Source organism: Telopea speciosissima, chromosome 7 (genome assembly GCF_018873765.1).
Source record: "Telopea speciosissima isolate NSW1024214 ecotype Mountain lineage chromosome 7, Tspe_v1, whole genome shotgun sequence".
NCBI lineage: Eukaryota > Viridiplantae > Streptophyta > Magnoliopsida > Proteales > Proteaceae > Telopea > Telopea speciosissima.
In genome coordinates this window covers 6,926,751-6,945,243 of record NC_057922.1, presented here as the reverse complement: position 1 = coordinate 6,945,243, position 18,493 = coordinate 6,926,751, and the positions used below count along the sequence as shown (strand labels likewise).

The 18,493-nt window shown below is 38.9% G+C and overlaps 1 pseudogene; it reads left to right on the top strand.

Moving 5' to 3' along the window:
• The first annotated feature begins 2,852 nt into the window (after positions 1-2,852).
• LOC122667456 overlaps positions 2,853-18,493 on the top strand; it is a 48,828-nt pseudogene continuing 33,187 nt past the window's right edge.

Below are 18,493 nucleotides of genomic sequence, written 5' to 3'. Positions count from 1 at the left end.
AAATCTGGTATTAGATATGTAGTATATCCAGATTTGTTCATATATATCCTAACCAAAACCATAGGTTTTACAATAATTGATAGAAATCGATCAAAATCAATGAGAAATTGACAGGAATCGGCCAAAATATGTCCTAATCCAAGATTTTTTTTTTTGTTTTTGTTTTTTGTAATAATCCAATAATCCATAATCAATTAGATTCGAGATCGGCCATGGTGGATCCAATCCTGATTCTCAAAATCCTGCTCCGAAAGGAAGTAAGGTTGTTAATTAGGGAGCTGATAGACACATTGGAGGCTGGAAGCCATGCATGGTCTAGAGACATAAAATTCCAACTTCTTATAGTCTCCAAAGCCAATGTATATACATTGTAGCTTCATGAGTCATGACCTGGCCTGATCAAATCCATTCCCTTCTAATAAGTCTCTAAGGCTCCTGGTTGTAAGTAACAAGGAAGAGATAAACAATGGGCATACCTAGTGCACATTTGGAGGAGAGTCATAATGTACACAGCTTTACTCCCCGCTTTGCAAAGAGATTGTTTCTTGAATACACCCAAATAAAAACTTCCCTTTTCTTCTTTCATTCAGGGATTGATTGATTTGGATAAGCCCTAGAATTGGTGTTTTGCCTTAACCCTAGTTTCCATATAAGGATTGAACCTTCTTTTTTTTTTTTTTGTATTGGTTGCTTGCTTCATTGAACTTCTAGTCAAATGGGGCCTTGGAAGTGTTTTGTTATTCTCCATTAGGGAAATTTCCCTGTTTCTTTACTTTTGAGTTCAAAAGTTGAGATGGTTCTCAAACATCTTAACTACTGATTGTGCTTTGTTTAATCAGCAAACAACATTTAAAAGAGGTATACAAATAAGCACTGGCATTCCACTTATCCTGACTCCTCCCTCTCTCAAAGGACAAGAGAATATTCCAAAAAGAGTATTCATGGCATCCCTTCATTTCTTGACCAAGAAAGAAAAGCAGGAAATCTAAACATAGAACAGGTGAGGACAGAAGCCTAGAGGTCTGTAACACTTAATCAAATATATGAAACCAAGAAGCCAATGAATTGGAAAGCTTAATCAATTAAAGGAAAATTACTACTTCATCATCCAATGTAGATAAGTTTATCTTAATGATCCACTTTATCTTGCCATATGGCAAAAATAATAATGACAATTTTGACCGTTGATTAGAGAGTGGATGTTTAGATAGGTTATTTGTCAAATTTCAGACTCAAATTCAATCTATACTCTTTTATGTTTTGGCGCTTTCGGCATACTGTATCCTTTCTTTTCTAGCCACAGTGCTTAATTAGGCAATGGGATTAGGTTTATTCATTGATGATAACAAGGTACAGAGAAGGAAGATGAAGTTGGGAGAAAGAAGAAACGGAGGTGCCTCTATGTTCATTGTTAATCAAAAGGGTAAAAGGGTCATCTCACAAGGATCTAGGGTTAGTTTGGGGATTATTTAAAATATTACTAAGCCACGTCACCATTTAACAGACGAACGCTAACGAACTGGGCATAATAGTAATTTCTAGCAAACTAGAGAGGGTCAGAGTGCAATTGGGGAAAGTCAAGGGGAGTATTGTGTTATTGGGCCATAGTACAAGGGAGGGGCATGTACTTTCCCCTAAAACAATGGATAGCCAATTCCCTCATACTCAATGATTATTTAAATTGGTTTCATTGGTTCGATTTTCGGTTGGTTCTTGCAATCCGGTTTCAATATGGTCTTGCTAAGGGTGTCAAAACATAGGCCGAACCGTTAAGAGCGATCAAAATTGATTGAAAATCCTGATCGAATCTAACCAAACCGATCCTTTTCATATTGGTTTGGATTGGATACAATTAGACCGGTTGAAAATTGGATCACATCGAACCAACTAATATCCAAACCGAAAACCAAACTGAATGAAATCGATAAAAAAATATTGAGTATAAGGTTATGAATAGTTTTTTTTTTTTTGTAAAGAATATGTGAATTGATTATCTGTTGATTTCAATATTAGTGAGAAAATTTTGGACTGTAGGGGCAATTGTTAGAAATAATAAGAATGAGGTTATGAATACAGAAATTGATTTATAACAATGCTACTATTTTATGATTTCAATATTAGTTATCTCTCTCTTACAATTAATGATAAATAATTATATGCGTTGTAACAATGATTTTGCTATTAACTTTATTTATCAAATGATTTCAATATTAGTTATCTGTCCCTTACAAATTATTCTTTTTTGTTCAGATTGCAACATTAAAGCATCAAATCAATTTTCCCATTCATGGTTGCTTACTTATTTAACATGGGGAAGGTGAATTAAAGTGTTTTTTAACGATTCTTTCCTCATTATAAGTTAAGAATGTAAAAGTCCATTATGGTTCAAACCCAAAAACAAACTGATCTAAATCGATATTAACTCGTTATATAAATCGAAACAACAATGGATCGAAACAAAAAATGACGAAAACCAAAATTTCTTAATAGTTTGGTTTTGGTCTCACTCTTTTCAAGACTGAAACCGACTCAGCCTGACCGAAATCGGACCGAACGAATCATTTGACACCCCTAGGTTTTGCCATATCCAGTCTACAATAGTCCAATAAAGATCGATTCGATTCGATTCGATTCAGGTTTTTTCGGTCGGTTTCGGTTGGTCTAGCAGCTCGGGCTTGGTTTTGCCACCGCCATAATTTGCAGTAACTTAAGTTAAACAACAAGAGTAAAATTAGATAAATAAAACTGAAATCTCCACAGCAGTCTTTCACATCCCTCCAGCTCTTTCTCTCTCTCTTTTGGTTACAGTTCTCATGGAACCTGCAACTACGAGTCTCATATTACAGTAAATCATGGAGGGCGAAGACGATGGTCTAGCTATAGACAGTGATAGAACAACCATGAGATGTGTTCCGCTCCCTTCAGCGGTGCTTAATCTTTTTCTCTCTCTATCATTCATTAACAATAAGGGCAAATACTGTCTGAATTATCAATTGGTTCACGCCTTTTTCATCCTCTTATTTTTATTTTTAAAGCATTAATTATTCTCATTCCGCTGTGGGAATTTGGTTCAATCTTTAAAACCCTAAATTGGTGTCGTTCTGTCGTATTTGATTTTGTGATCAATCAATCTCTCGTTGGTTCTCTCTCTGTATTGTGGTTTACATTCATCGATTTACCATCCTAGGGTTCTGCTTCCGATCAGGAGGTTCCGAATAGACCTCAGTCGCAATTTCTCTAATTCCATCTCAGTTTTATATTTGATATTGAGGGTTTTCACTCAATTGACAGGGTTTGATTTTACTGGATGCAAGCTCTGATTCGTGCTTCGTTTTGCAGCATTCGTCTTTCGCCGACGGTACCCAGCCAATGGAAGGTGACACTTTTAGTTGTTTTTGCGCACGGGTTGTGAATTTTGTGACCTAATGTTTATAGGTTTATCGGATTTCGTTAGCATGGACAAAAGTTGTTTCTTTGTTTTTTAATAATGATATGGGAGTTATGGTTGTCTCCTTAGTCTGTTAACGATGACTGTTTTCAGGGTTTCAATGTTTTCTCTTTTCTTATTATTTTGCTACTTATTAGTAGTTTCGCAAGCAGAGACTGCCAGTACGGTTGAGAACCAGCCAGTCGAGGATCCTCCATTGTCGATATTCACGTGGAAGATTAAGAGCTTTTTCTACTTTGAATGCCGAGGAGCACTACTCTGATGTTTTCTATGCCGGGGGTTATAAGTGGTATATGGATCTCTTCTATCGTTTGTTTTCTTCTGCAAATTGATGGATACTTGTGTTTATTCTGTTTAATCTCTGACTCTTGCATTGCTTTGGGCAGGTGGGTGCTCATTCATTTAAAAAGCCCGAACTATTTGTCCATGTTTCTATATGTTGCAGATGCGGCGATTTTGCCTTACAAATGGTGTATTTGCGCTCAATTCAGCTTGGCTGTGATTTGTCAAATCGATAGTAAAAACACATTTAGATATGGTATACTCGTTCATCATATACTCTGTCTTTTTATCTGGTTGGATATTTTTGTTGTAAAATCCTGCATTTTTGCTTGCTTAGGGGAAGATGCTTTTCTGGACCAAATTTGTGTTTCAGATGTTAATGCATGCACAATTGTGAAACCAGCCTTAATTTTGTTCTGTGATCACCCATAGAGTTTTTATTGTATATCTTTGTCACCGTACTCTCCCATATTCTCTTCTATTGCCTTACTTACCAGAGCTTTGCTGAAAGTTCCTCGGGACTTTTGGTTCGGACTAGGCGTATTCATACTGAAACTACCCCTGTGATCGCCATGCATCACAATATTTTTATCGCTTTCTGAATACTGGGTTTGCACAATTTGATTCCCTATTGCCTCACTTGCAGGAACTGGGCCAAAAGAGTTCCTTTGGCCTTTATGTTATGGGCTTGGGTTGTAGTTGTTCTTGAGCTTTATAGGAGAAAAAGCTCATTCCACTGCATAGGGTTAATTTGCGTTCATCATTGTATTGGAAATCTGGTCTTTTCAGTATGATTTGTTCACAGATTTCAAATTAAATAATTGCATACGGGTTGGAATGATATTCTTGCAGTGTGTGTTCGGTATTTGTGTTTCTTGTTGGAAAAAGAGACAGGGAGATTGAGTATTGGCTACACCTATTAATTTGGTGATAACTCCAGTCTCTTACTTGTCAGAGTCAGAGACACATCATCGATTTCATGCTGGATTAAGTCACCAGGGTTTTGAGCAGTTCATGCATCTCAGTCAACTTCATGACATGCGTAACGGATATATTGTGGGTGACACAATTATAGTGGAAGTTGAGGTTGCTGTCAAGGCTGTGTATGACTTGAAAAAGGAAACAGGTTATGTTGGACTTAAGGGGAAAAGTGGAACCCATTACATGAATTCTCTCTTCCAGACTTTGTACCATATCCCCTGCTTTAGGAAGGTGAAGCCTTGAATTGTTTTTCACGCTATCTAGTTGCTAAAATATTCCCTTGCTGCTTCCCCCTCCCTAATAACAAAGTATTGTATTTTATATCGTGTGTTTTAGGTTGTGTACAAGATTCCAACAACCGAGAATGATATGCTTCGAAGGAGCACCTCTCTGGTTCTTCAGAGATTATTCTGTAGGCTTCAGTACAGTAACAATACTGCTGTGATGAAAGAGCTGAGAAAAGCTTTTGTATTCAACAATCATGATGCACTGGAATTTAATAGGGATCTTTGTGAAAAGCTGGAAGATGAAATGAAGGTGCTTATTGCTTTTTCTTCCCCCCATTTTACAAGATCTATGCCTCTATGGAGGCAATCTGAACTTAGCATTTTATCTACTGGCTCAGGGAACTGGTTTGGAGGGTAGAATACGAGAGTTGTTTGAAGGGCATCAAGAATGCATCAATGTGGAAAACAAGTTTGAAAAAGAGGAATCATTTTACGGTATGTATTTTAGTTTCGTTATTGATTTTTCCAGGTTAGAACTGTATGGTCTTAATTAATATGCTTACATGGTAGTCAACTCTATATATTTGTGCCACAGGTCTTCGGGTCGATGTCAAAGGCTGTCGAAACGTCTATGCTTCTTTCGATAAGTACGTGGAAGTTGAACACCTTGAGGGCCATAACAAGTATAATGATGCGCAACATGGACCTCAGGTAAGATGCTATCTGTTCATGGTTAATGGTGAGCAGTATAGTAATGTTGGAGCTTCTCAGGCTTCAAACTGACAGGTTATAGGGGCTTCCATGCTTGTCACGCATCACAATGTATTATGTGTGTAAGGCATACATGATGAGCCATTTCTAGTAAGAATTCAAACTCTAGATTGGTTTTGAAAGTAAAAAATAACTTATTTTAATCAGTTCCTTTTTCCTTAGATTTGTTGAACTCATCTGTTATGGCCTTCAGAAGTTGCCGAAACTAATGACGAGTAGAAGAGACATTTTTTAAGTTTTATCATTTCTAATGTCTTCCTGTTTATTATTGGGCTCTTCTTCAACTTTCGTTGGATATAGATAACAATTTGTTTTATATTTAATTGCTTGACGTGATGACGTAAACGTGATCATATGTCTGTTGACTTGCTTGAAGATGATTCTTAGAGGAAATGTTGTTAATTTGATTTTTCCAGGATGCTAGGAAGCATGTCCGGTTCATTGACTTCCCTCCTGTCCTCCTGCTTCAGCTGGAGCGGATTGAGTATTGTGAATTTGGGAGCCGTATGGTGGAGGTTAGAAGTCGGCTACCTCTTATCCTACATCGTGATTTATTTTGTATGACTGCTACATATTCTCCCCTGTTTATGTCTTCGCTTGATGTGTATTGTCTTGTTCAATCATCAGTTGAGTAAAATGAGAAGGGAAAAAAATTGTCTGAATGTCATTATGGTTTAGGTTAAGAACACTGTCCATTTGCGAAGAGAATTTAAGATCTTCTATTATGCGAAGTCATACATAATGCAATATGATGCTATGAACGGCTTATATTAAACCTTAGGAAAAAATTTATTATAGAAGTCCAATACGTTGAAAATAACTCCTGAGGAGATTGATTTTTTTTCAAAAAAAAATAAATCTGTTACGGGGATGAGGATCCTTTTGTTCTCACAGTCAAGGTTTAAAGTATTGGTATTGGGTATCGTATCAGTCGGGTGATTTTAAGAGATGTATTGTATCGTATCGTTTCGGAGATACGTATTGAACCATACAGATACGCATAGAAATGGTCATAATACACATGGAAATACACTTTTGGAACAAAAAACAATATAAATAAACAATATATAATAAGTGTCATGCATAAACACTAAAATGGTGAATAATGTATAACCAAACAAGGGAATTAAATTGAAATTGTTATAAAAGATGAGGTTTCTTACATGTTGTAATTGTCTATAGCTATGAAGAGTATTGGATGATGTTGTAGCACTCCTTGAATCGTTTTTTAGTTTAAAAGTGTGAAAAACCAAGATTAAATGCAAGATTTTAGACTCTTGGTTGAGAGTTTTCCTTCATTTTGTTGTTAGATTAGGAGTTGTATCGAGTCTGTGAGTGAAAATGGCTTTTTTGTGGAATGTATCGATGGTATCGATATGTACTGGTACATGTCGGTAAGTATCGGTATGTATCGAGTCGTATTGACCGATACGTATCGATACATATCAATGCGTATTAAACCATCCATAGAACCCTTTACTAGACGTATCGATGATATCGATATGTATCGGTCGTATCCTGTTGTATTGGCCTGTATCGGTCTATACAATTCGAGACAGTTCATTTGTTTTTTCAAAAAGGAGACGTATCGGTATGTATCGTATTGATATCGACCGATACAAATACGTATCAATCCATATCGTATCGTATTGGTCGATACTTTAAACCATGCTCACAGGACTATGATCTTAAGGGTTTTATTGAGAAAATAAACCCCTAGGTTGTTAATAACAGTTTGGAGATACAAATATAACCTTAATGAATTATTCTAATCCTATGAAAATCTTTTAGTGTGTTGTAAAATGTATAATTGCATTATCTATTTGATATTCTGATTCTCCTCATCAATTTTTTAATTGAACTTTATAATATCATTATAAAATATTTTGTGTGTGTGTGTGTGTGCATTAACTTTCTAATATCATGTAGATTCTCGTCCTTGACCGTGCTTAAAAGGAATAAGTCTTCTCGGAGCCACAAATGTTATACATCTTGTCAAATAACTATGGTCGCTCGAGGAGAATGTGGCACACCTTTAGAGGTTGGATGTCACATTGCATTGTATCGATCAATCCCCTAGTAGAAATGTAGAATATGCCAGCAAACTTTCCTTGTTTTTTAAGTTGGTTTTGTTCACCTAAGCAACATTATAGAGGTTAATATGTGGCTTTGTCTTCAAACCGAGCTTGGGAATGGCGTCATGTTCACCTAAGCAACTTTGTTGGGGTTAGGATGTGGCTTGTCTTCAAACCGAGCTTAAGATGGCATCATTAGAGATGACATGACATCAGTACAATACCACTATCGATTACCATACTGCATAGAGTGTCGTTGCATCGTACTCGGTTCAGGAATATATTGTTGCGACGCCAATCATCCTTGTTAGAGACCTTATGTGTAACCAGTAGTGGACGAAAAACGTAGCAATACTAGGGTTCTGCATCACTATCATCATCGTCAACCTCACGCTCTAAAAGTACCATCTTGTTCTCTGTAGCTACTTTGAGGCAGTAGCCTTGAGTTCTTCGTTGTTAACAAAAATGACTAGACGATTAGGACACTGAACAGAGAAATGTCCGAACCCATTGCATGTAAAACATTTTATCTCAGCCCGCGGTTTTGAAGGTTTATTGGAACCACACGGAGGTGGAGAATATAGACGGTTTGGCCGTGAGGATGCTATAGGAAAGCCACTAAGCCTGTGGCTTGTTGAAAGACTTCTCCGGTTGAGCAGGCTGCTTGCTTTTGCTACCATCCCGAGGGAGTGTTTGTATAAAAGTCTTTAGAGTATAGGGCCTCTCCAGACTTTCTTTTACTTGATATGCCACCTGTACTGTGTCCTCAATCGTATACAGTCAACTGGATCTGGATGCTAGTGCGGCACTTACATGAGGATGCACGCCGTTGTAAAATTGTGCTAGCAATACCTCCTCATCCCACTCAAAATCAGATCGAGTGTCTAAGTAAAAATCTGGCCACATACTTTTCAGTTGTGCAAACTTGGGGTGGATGTTGCATGTTGTCAGTCGGTAGAAATCTCCGGTTCATGACATCATTCATCTCAACCCAAGTAGTGACTATCATGTTGCCTCAAATTCGATTTTACTGGTGTTGCTTGATCGACCAGACTCGAGCCGTGCCCTTTGGTTTAGCCTTTGCAAATAGAATCTTTTTGGTCTCAATTAACCCATACAACCATAGTATCTGAAAAATATCTCCAAACTATGAACCTAGTTAAGACATTGTTCCGGGTGGTTGTCCTCATAAAAACTGAGTACATGCAACCTCGCTCGTTTGTCAGCTCCATAAAGATGATAATGTCATCCAACTTCATATAGTGGTAGTGGTGGTGGTGGTGATGGCAATGTATCATGTGGCATTGATGGTGGTGGTGCGACATTAAACGGTCCAAGTGGTATAGATTTGGAAGAATCACTAGACATAATGAGACACTATCCCTTATCAGAAGCTATCAATTTGTCAGTAGAAGCTTGTAGCGATGCCATCATGGATTGAATGGAAGTGACCATAGAGTTGAAACCATCAACATTGGTGGCAAGTGTATCAACCATCCTTTAATGAGACGGGTCTTGTCGTCTCAGGTTTCCTCCTCGTGGGAGTTGAGCTGTTGAATAACTTTACTGTTGGCCACCATAATTTAGGGTAGTGTAGACACTAAAATTTTGTAACCCTGAAGTACCCTCCGGATGATGATGATTCGAGGCAAGCACTGCTCTCGGAATTCGTATGACCGAAAATGACCATTTTGCTCCTACGGTGATTTGGATACCCAAACCTTTTCGTAACTACCTGAAACTTCTTGGCCAGGCCCTCTGTTTTATAATTGTAACTCCATGTCTAATCTTTGGTGCGAAGATGACACCGCTTGGCCATTATTTCATCAAAATACCTGTTTTGCGGGTTCTTCCCCGCTTTGGGTACAATTTTAACTCTGTTCCTGGCCAAATTTACGGTTGATATTTGCATCATTGGATACTTTCTGATGATATATGGCCCATCAAATCCGATGGTCAGATTTTCGGATATCGCTGTCTGACACCCCCTCCCCTAATTCAAAATTAAACCTCAGAATTATTTGAAAATAATGTTTAAAACACTGTATTCGTGGGAGATACGCTGAAAGTGCCCTTGGGCTCGGAATTTCGCCAAGGGATTCAAAAGAACATCGAAACTTTGTAGATTTGAATATGCACCCCCCGTTTAGGGCCAAAGAGGTACTTTTTTCTCCTCCCCTATTTCATTTAATTAATCGGTTTAAATGAGTTAAATATTTTATGAAATCCCACATTTTTTCAAAATTTTCCAAAAATACTGCTGAAAGTGCCCTTGGGCTCTGAATTTCGCTGAGGATTCAAAAAGAACATCGAAACTTTGTGTAGGTTTGAGTATGCACCACCCTCCGTTTTGGGGCCAAAGTGGTACTTTTCTCTCCCCTATTTCATTTAATTAATTGATTTAAATTAGTGAAATATTTTATAAAATATCCCTTTTTTCAAAATTTTTCCGTCCAAAAATACCCTCTTACTCCTTATAATGCCGATATTTTTATTAATACGGGAAGCAGTTTTCTGTCAAGGAGTGTGGCCTACGCCAGCACTCCAATGTGTCTATCTCTCTCTTCAAAACAAGGGGGCAGAGGTGTTTTTTGATAGGGGGAGGAGAGAGGTAGACTCATGGGAGTGCTAGCGTAGGCCACACCCCCAGACATAAATCTTTTTCCCTATAAATATTATATAATATGACATTTTACGCCCTTATAATGTCAGGATTTCTATAAATATTATATTTCACCCTGTCATAATGCCGGATTTCCATAAATAGCATAGAACATTACATTTATACGTGGTTGTATTGGCAAAATTTCTGTGACTAGTATTAAGGTATTTCTTTCCGATGCGGGTGATCCCTGTTGTGCACTTGTGGCTGAACCCCCGGGGTGGTGGGCCACATCATCCTAAGTACTCTTCAGTTTGACAGATTCCGTCGGCCATTCTGGGCCGTATGAAACAAAATCTTTTTTTGTGGGAGTTCGATTGATGCCCAGTCAGTTGCATTGGTGATGCAGGTAGTGACCAGCGGAAACCCTTTTGGGTATTCAGACGGAGATGAACCGAGCCCAAAGAAGGAGTTAACTACTAGGATTTAGTTTCCTAATTAATTTGAGTCTCCAAGTTTGGGTAAGTTTCCTTTTCGTATTGGGTTTCTTTTTTAATTAAGTACATGTAACCGTGCAAGTAATCTTTAGATTTGAAGAATGGAATAGTGAAGTGTTTGTGAAGAGCCTGCGTGGCTAGGTGTGCGTGTGTGAACTTCCCTTCTCTTCTTCTTATGCGATTTCTTCCTTTCCGCTCCAACTCTGAGACCCTTCTCAGGTTTTTTCCCTTCTCTCCTAACCGGCCCTTCCTCCAGTTTGGTATCAGAACCGAATCCATCTCCCATCAATCCCTTTTTCCGCTCTATACCCGTTACTGTTTTCCCTTTTCTTCCCTGAGTAAACTCACCTAGCGGTACCAAACTCCTTCCTCGGTTACTGTTAAAAAAAATCCCTTCTACTCTCTCAGCCACTTACCCTTGTCCTTTGAACTCTACTAAAACCCCAACCCGCAACAACCCTAACCTTCCCGCACCCCACCTTCCCTTTCCCTTCTTTCTCGCTGTAACCAAAAAAAAATAAAAAAAAAAATCTCTTTATAACAGAAGTCGAGAACCCTATCCCAACCCATCCCTTCAATTCCCAACCAACTACTCTCCCTGCTGCCTCTTTCTTTTCCCCTCTGACTTCGCTCACCCCCCCTACGGTTCAACGAGTGAAAAAAGAGAGAGAGAAAAAGGAATGAGTGAAAAAAGAGAGAGAGAAGAAGGAACGAGAGGCATAGGACCAAAAAGAAGAGGCAAGAAAAGAGTTTCAGAGATGAGACTTTGGGGTACCTGATTTTCGTCTTCGTAGTCGACTCCCCATTCCATCCGCCGAGAGAATTGAAGTCCTGATCGAACTCTCATATAAAGTTTTGAACCCCATTCCATCCGCCGCAGGGTTCCTTGGGTTCTCCAGAAGTAGAAGCCTCGTCAACCCTTCCCCGTGAAACATGATAAGTCTTCATCATTAAAGCTTTTTTTTCTTCTTATTTTTCCCATTTTACCCCCTTCTCTCTTTTAGGCCGATTTTCTTTTGTTGCCAGAATTGACCCCTCCTTCCTATATCGATCACGTAGTGTAGTTACTAGTTAGAGTCTTATTTCCCATTATACCTCCACCTTTTTCAGGTCTCATACTTTATTTTTGGTTACATAGTACCCCTTCCCCCTCGATGCAGATGCACTTCCTTGGACCGACCCAAACCCATCTGGGTATCCATGTGTGGATGAACCGGGTCCAAATGGGTCTTTGGGTTCAGTAGGGTATTTAATTTATTTATTTAGTAGGATTTTTATTAGTGAGTTTATCATGTAATTTTCTGTTTTAGTTGTAATAGATTATTTAGTGGTAGTCTATCTACGACCTTTTTAAGTTATGAGTCCCTTAGAGTTAAGGTTAATTTCAGTTTCAGAGTTTAATTAAGAGTCTTTATTTTATCTTTAAAAACTCTTGTAATCACGTTTTATTTTCAGATTTGAATGAAAAAAGTTTGTTGGTTTAGTTACCAGATTGGTGCTAACAAGGTCGTGCGACCTCTCTCTCCTTCCTCTTCGATTTCTTCTTCTTTAATTTTCTGTCTCTTCCCCAACCTTAGACCCACTCCCTGCTTCCTTAATCTCCTATTATAGCCTTGGTTTCTGAGTTTTTTTTTTTTTTTTTTTCTTTCTGGGCGGTACTACCAGATTCAGGGAAGACATCGTTGGATCCTTACACACACATCGACTGGTGCTGAGATTTGATTCACAAATTCTTTTCGCTAAGGTGATTCATACCCTGGATCCCTGCTCCCGATTGGTTCATCTGTTGTGAGCTGCAACTCAGGTTCAGATCTGATCTTCAATCCTTCGTTAAGTTCAGGTTGCAGAGATTCTTCCAGCTTGCCGGTTGTCGATTGACACTGTTTTGGAAGTTGATCTTCAGAGGCTTGCGTGATAGCTACCTCCTCTTCAAATTTCAGACCAAAGGGAGGCCTATTGAGGGAGTTTGATGGATTAGATCAGTTGTGGGTTTCCGTTTTTGAATTCTGGGTTTCTATTCTGTCGAAGGTTGAAGAAGATATAATCCTGTGAAATTGCAAGCAAGGACACTATTGTTATTTACACCAAACTCCTTAATTCATTGATGCTATTATGTTTACCCCCACTTTAAGTGATTCAGTTCCAAGAATACCCTTCTACCCACACGTTGAACCCTTTACTTATGTTTGGAGTTCTGATAATTTACAACTCTTCCAGTCCTTCTTTATAACTTCAGATTAATTACCATTCTGCCATTGCTCTTACAAATCTTCAAATTATTTACTGTTTTGCCACTTGTGTTTGGATTTGAGTTGTTTCCTTGCTTGGGTGGGCCTGCAAGCAACCCAATAAGGGTTATTCGAACCCGGGTTTGCATTACCCCTTCTACATTATCCCTTCTAAAATTTTATTCCCTTATGTTTAGGGGTTTCAACAGGCCGGGCTTACCCTAAACCCTAGCCCAACCCTAGGAGCCTTAACCTAAACCCAAGCCCAGCCCGACCCTGCCAGGGCCAAGCATACCCTCAACCCAGCCCGACCCTGGCAGGGTTTTCCCAAGTCCGGTCCAGCCATGATTGGCTCTGATTCATCTAATATCATGGCCCATTCAATCATGGAACTAACAAAGCCCATCACAGCCCACTTGTCTTAAGCCCAAGCTATAATATATAGTGTATATATAATATCATAAAACTAACAGAGCCCATCACAGCCCACTTGTGTTAAGCCCAGGCTTTAATATATATTGTATATATATATATATATATATAGGCGGTTTTGACCTTCAATCTTTCCAAATTCTCGGTAGATTCGGTTGGCCAATTTGGACCCTAGAAACAGAAACTTTTTCTATGGGGGTCCGATTGACACCCAGTCAGTTGCATTGGACTCACCATGCCCTAAATAGGTGGTTTTGACATTCAGTCTCGTCAAATTCCTTGCATATTCTGTCGGCCAATCTAGGCATTTTAAACAGAAATTTTTTCTGTGCGAGTCCGATTGACATCCAGTCAGTGTCATCCAAGGATTAAAGTATCGGTATCGCGTTTCGTATTGGTGGGGTGATTTTAAGAGACATTGTATTGTATCGGAGATATACAAGATACGCTAAACATACACATGAAAATGGTCAAGATATGCATGGAAATACACTTTTGGAGCAAAAAATAGTATAAATAAGTAATATATAACATGTATCATGCATAAATATTAAAATGGAGAACAGCGTATAATGAGACAAGTGCATTCAATTGAAATTGTTATGGATGGGGTCATGGGGTTTCTTGCATGTAGTAACAGTTTATTTTTGTATAATGAGACAAGTTCTCTTATTGATTTGACCAAAATAATCAAGTTCTTTGAATACCTACCTCTTCTGAGAACTTCTCGTTCGCTCTTTGATTTCAGCCACTTGAATGATTGAAAAAAAGGTTTATTGGTTGAATCTGATTTGCTTTTGATGCTTTAATGTATACCCCAAGTCAAAAAAGTAGAAATAAGAGGTTGAGAGCAAGGAATGAGACTCTCGGATGGTCATTTCCGCCTTCAAAACTCGTTTCTGAGTTCTGAAATGTGAACACGAGCTTTTAATGGCATGTATTGCATCATATCGTGCCGTATTGGCCGATCTACAAAAAAAAAAGAAAAGATACATGTCTCATTGTATCGTATCGATACCTTGCTATCATAGTTGTAAAGGTGTCCAGGCGCATTTCTCTTGCCTTGTTTTCTGGTGTCGCCTTGGTTTTTTACCCCCTCAGTTGCCTTGGTTTGCCTAGCCTCCTTGACAACTATGCTTGCGATATCGATACGTATTGGCTGATACGATACGGTTCAATAATTTAAACCATGGTGTCATCAGACACCATTTACCAAGAATAGATATTCCAGACTTCAAAATCCCTCTCATGGGAACTATGTTTGACCTGATTCCTCAAAGTGAGGATACGTAGACAGCTTGACGAAGTGATGTTCAAGTTCGGTCCATACACACACAAATCGTGAACTATGTCTAACCCAATCCCTATCAAGGGTATGTAAGCAGCTTGACGAAGTGATGCACTTCCCAATAAACAGCAAGGTTTTGGAAAAACGATAAAGAAATTTATTTTGGTTAGAACTATTACTATTAGCCGAAAAAATGAAATGATTCTGTTGATATATTTGATTAATGAAACGTTTCACAATTAGTGAACTGGATTTATTGTCATAACCTAAATTTTCCGTACTCCTCGAGGCTGGACAGCAGATAGAGGATGCAATTCATGCCGATCAATTACCCAGGGTTGGGAAATCAATACCTAGCACTAGTGGAACTCGAAAGGCGTTCCCAACCAGAAGTACAGAGGTGAATGCAGTAGCCTCTCAACCGTCGGCTCACCCATCTTCATCAGCACCGTTCACACTTGAAGCACCCGTCTCACGGCAAAGAAGGCAGCAAGTCCGGTCCCCCGTCCCATATTTACATATTTCCCCTTTTTCATATCCTTTACCGCTTTTCAACATAGATACCCAGACTAAGGTTAGATTTGATGTTCTACTATACATGCTAGTATACAGTTTAGGAATGGTCTGTATACAAGGAAACTGGCCTCTGGCTGGGCGGACTGAGTGCTTAAAATCTTTCCAGCCTGTAACCTTGAGCTTACCCAAAGATCGGGGTAGACCCGCGTCTTATCCATTAGAGTCATTCTCTTCCTTGAAAGGGAAAGAGATTTATGGGTCTTAGATCGTTATCTAGGTGGCGACTCCCGAACAAACATTTTCCCCCTCTCCCGAGACAGCAGCACGAGAGGAGATCCCTTAGGGTTAGGATGCAATTTCCCCCCTTGTACCTACAAGTAGGGAGGAGGAAAGTTAGATGTGATACCAAATTGGTGTGATCCCATTTTCGAAATCCCTCTTTGGGTGCACTATTTCCCCACCCAATTGCCAAATATGCCAAATTACTGGTTGAGTAGCAATATTGTAATTAAATTGAAATTCAAAAGCAATCAAGTGAATAGTAAAGGAGTTAAGGACCTGACTTGAAACAATTACTCAATTGGGGTATCTCTGGAAACTAATAAAAGGAAGGCAATAATGGAATAAATATGGGAATGGGTGGTATTTAATTCAATTGGAAATAATGGATTTAAGATATGTCGAACAGAGGTTGTCTTCAACCTCTGGATATCGAACCTGTGGTAACCCCCATCGAGTCCAGCTGGTAGAACTCACTTGTTGGAGATCCAATTGCGTTGAAATTGTAGGAGACGATCATCCACACAGAACCTTGTCAAATCCAACTGAAAGCAAGACGCAAGACAAAGTGTGAAAGTAGATATAGCTCCCTGCAGTTGATCCAGGCAGTAGGACAGATGACAGCCCCGGATGCGGTGCTGGAACTCAAAAACCACAGTTATTGGATACCAGATTCCACAGGTTTGGTCGCCTATGAGGTACGTATGAGTGCACAAATTTGGGGGTGAAAGGATTGGAGGATGAGGTCATGAGGGAGATCGAATCAATGTACTGGGGACTGCCAGTACCGTGGGAGTATGTTAGTAGAACAGGGTAACAAAAGAATAGAATAATGGCATAACACGATAAAATAAGATGAGTGCTAGAGAAAGAGGAGAAAGGGAATCAGACCTGAGAAATAAAGCTCAAGAGAGAGAGAGAGAGAGAGTAGACAGGGGGATCATTCGGTGCAAACAGCTCACACAACACCAAGCATACTCATAAAACTCCATATTATTCATTCTATTCTCCACTCTTCCATCGTTGTACATGTAAATGTAAAGAAAACTCCTAACATATTAATAGAAACCCAACTCAAAATGGAAACTGAAGAAACTAGGAAAATTGTAAACTAATACATTCCTATGTATCTATCTCCTACCGAAGAGAATCAAATAAAATAAATAGAATATTACATAATCAATCAATCTCTACCAAAAAGACCCTTTGCACAAAAAGTTTCTGTTGGGCCGGTTTGCGTCTCGGCTTGGCTCTCCAAAGTGGGTTGTTTCAGTCCTAAAGCAACTGCATCAGCATATCTTCAAATCCCATGGTAGAACATCATCAAAGCTGGAACTATGTTAGAACGTATGGGCTTCTTCAGTTCCTCTTCAACTTGGGACTATGTTAGAACGCGTGGGCCTCTGGCTCCCTGTTGTAAGATTGTGTGGTTCAAAAGTCACATACCTCGGCACAGCTTCACTCTTTGGAGAGCCTTATATAACTGCCTTTCAATGCTGTCTTTTCTTCTCCACCGCTGGATTCCAGTCTCCCCTGCTTGCTGTTTATGTTGGATTGGTGTTGAGGATGTAGGCTATCTCTTCTTCTCCTGTCCCCTTCTCATTAGTTTGGAAAAGAGTTTTGGGCAAATGCTTGGCAAGAAATAGGAGAATCTCCCTCTTTCGAGAGAATGGATTTGGGTGGATATGTCCTTTGGTTGGAAATTTATTTGTGATGTAGTAGGTAAGCTTGCCTTTGGTGCTGCTATCAACCATATTTGGATGGAGCGTAATCTTTGCAAATGGACCTCCAATTCCTGATCCTTCGATCATATTTGGAATTCCATCTACAATGATGTTAGCTCTAAGATCTCCCTATTACCCGTCTTAGTGTTATTGACTCCCCAAGGAACAGGCTCATTGTTGTCTCCTGGGGTTTGCCCTTGTCCCTATTGCAGGCTTGCAGCTCCCTGCTCCCTCTTATTAACAGTTGGGTGTTGCTTTGTCTGTTTTTCTTTTTTGGTATCTTTCTTTCCCCATTTTGGGGCCCCTTGTATTCTTTCTCTATTCGGTAATGAATTCTTTATTCACCCCCCCCCAAAAAAAAGTTAATAATAAAAAGCTGGAACAATTTTCCACCAATCATGTAAAACATGATATATAAAAATCAACCTCATCCAATGGAAAGAATCCTTGATTTACTAGCTACACCATAGTCGTAACTAATGGTAGAATTTAGCAACTACCTATATCTCCCCATCCAAAGGTTAGATCAGGTTACAACTAAGGTTGATGGTAGCATTGGAATACCTATTAGAGGCTTTAGAATCTCACAACAATCCCATGACCAGATGTTGAGATATCACACTGTTGGATCCCGATTATGGTGAAGGTTCAAAAACTAGTCTTGACTCAGTGTCTAGACCAGATTGAGATGACCGAGATCTTGGTGAGAGCTTTTTTTTTTCTTTTTTCGGCGGGCAAATAATGGCCATAGTTGGCTCTTAAACTTTAAGGGAAACTTGTTTTAGGCTTAATAAACGTATTTAAATCTTCAAATTGTTAAAAAAAAAAGGCACCCAATTTGGTGTTTTGGATTTGCACCCTTTGTTGGCAGTGAATGGTGAACCCTTATGTAATATGCCTATTCTACACATTGTTTGAGTGCTATGAGACATAATTGGCAAGTAAAACAATGAAATTATGCAATAATGGATGAAGACACATAATATTGAATAATTATTTAAGAAAAAGTTAAAGATTTACAGTAGAAACTACAGAGTAGAGTGAACAATGCATAAATTACATAGATTGATAAACACCCAAGTACAGTACAACGACAACAACATCATAGCCTTATACCAACTTAATGGGATCGGCTACATGGAT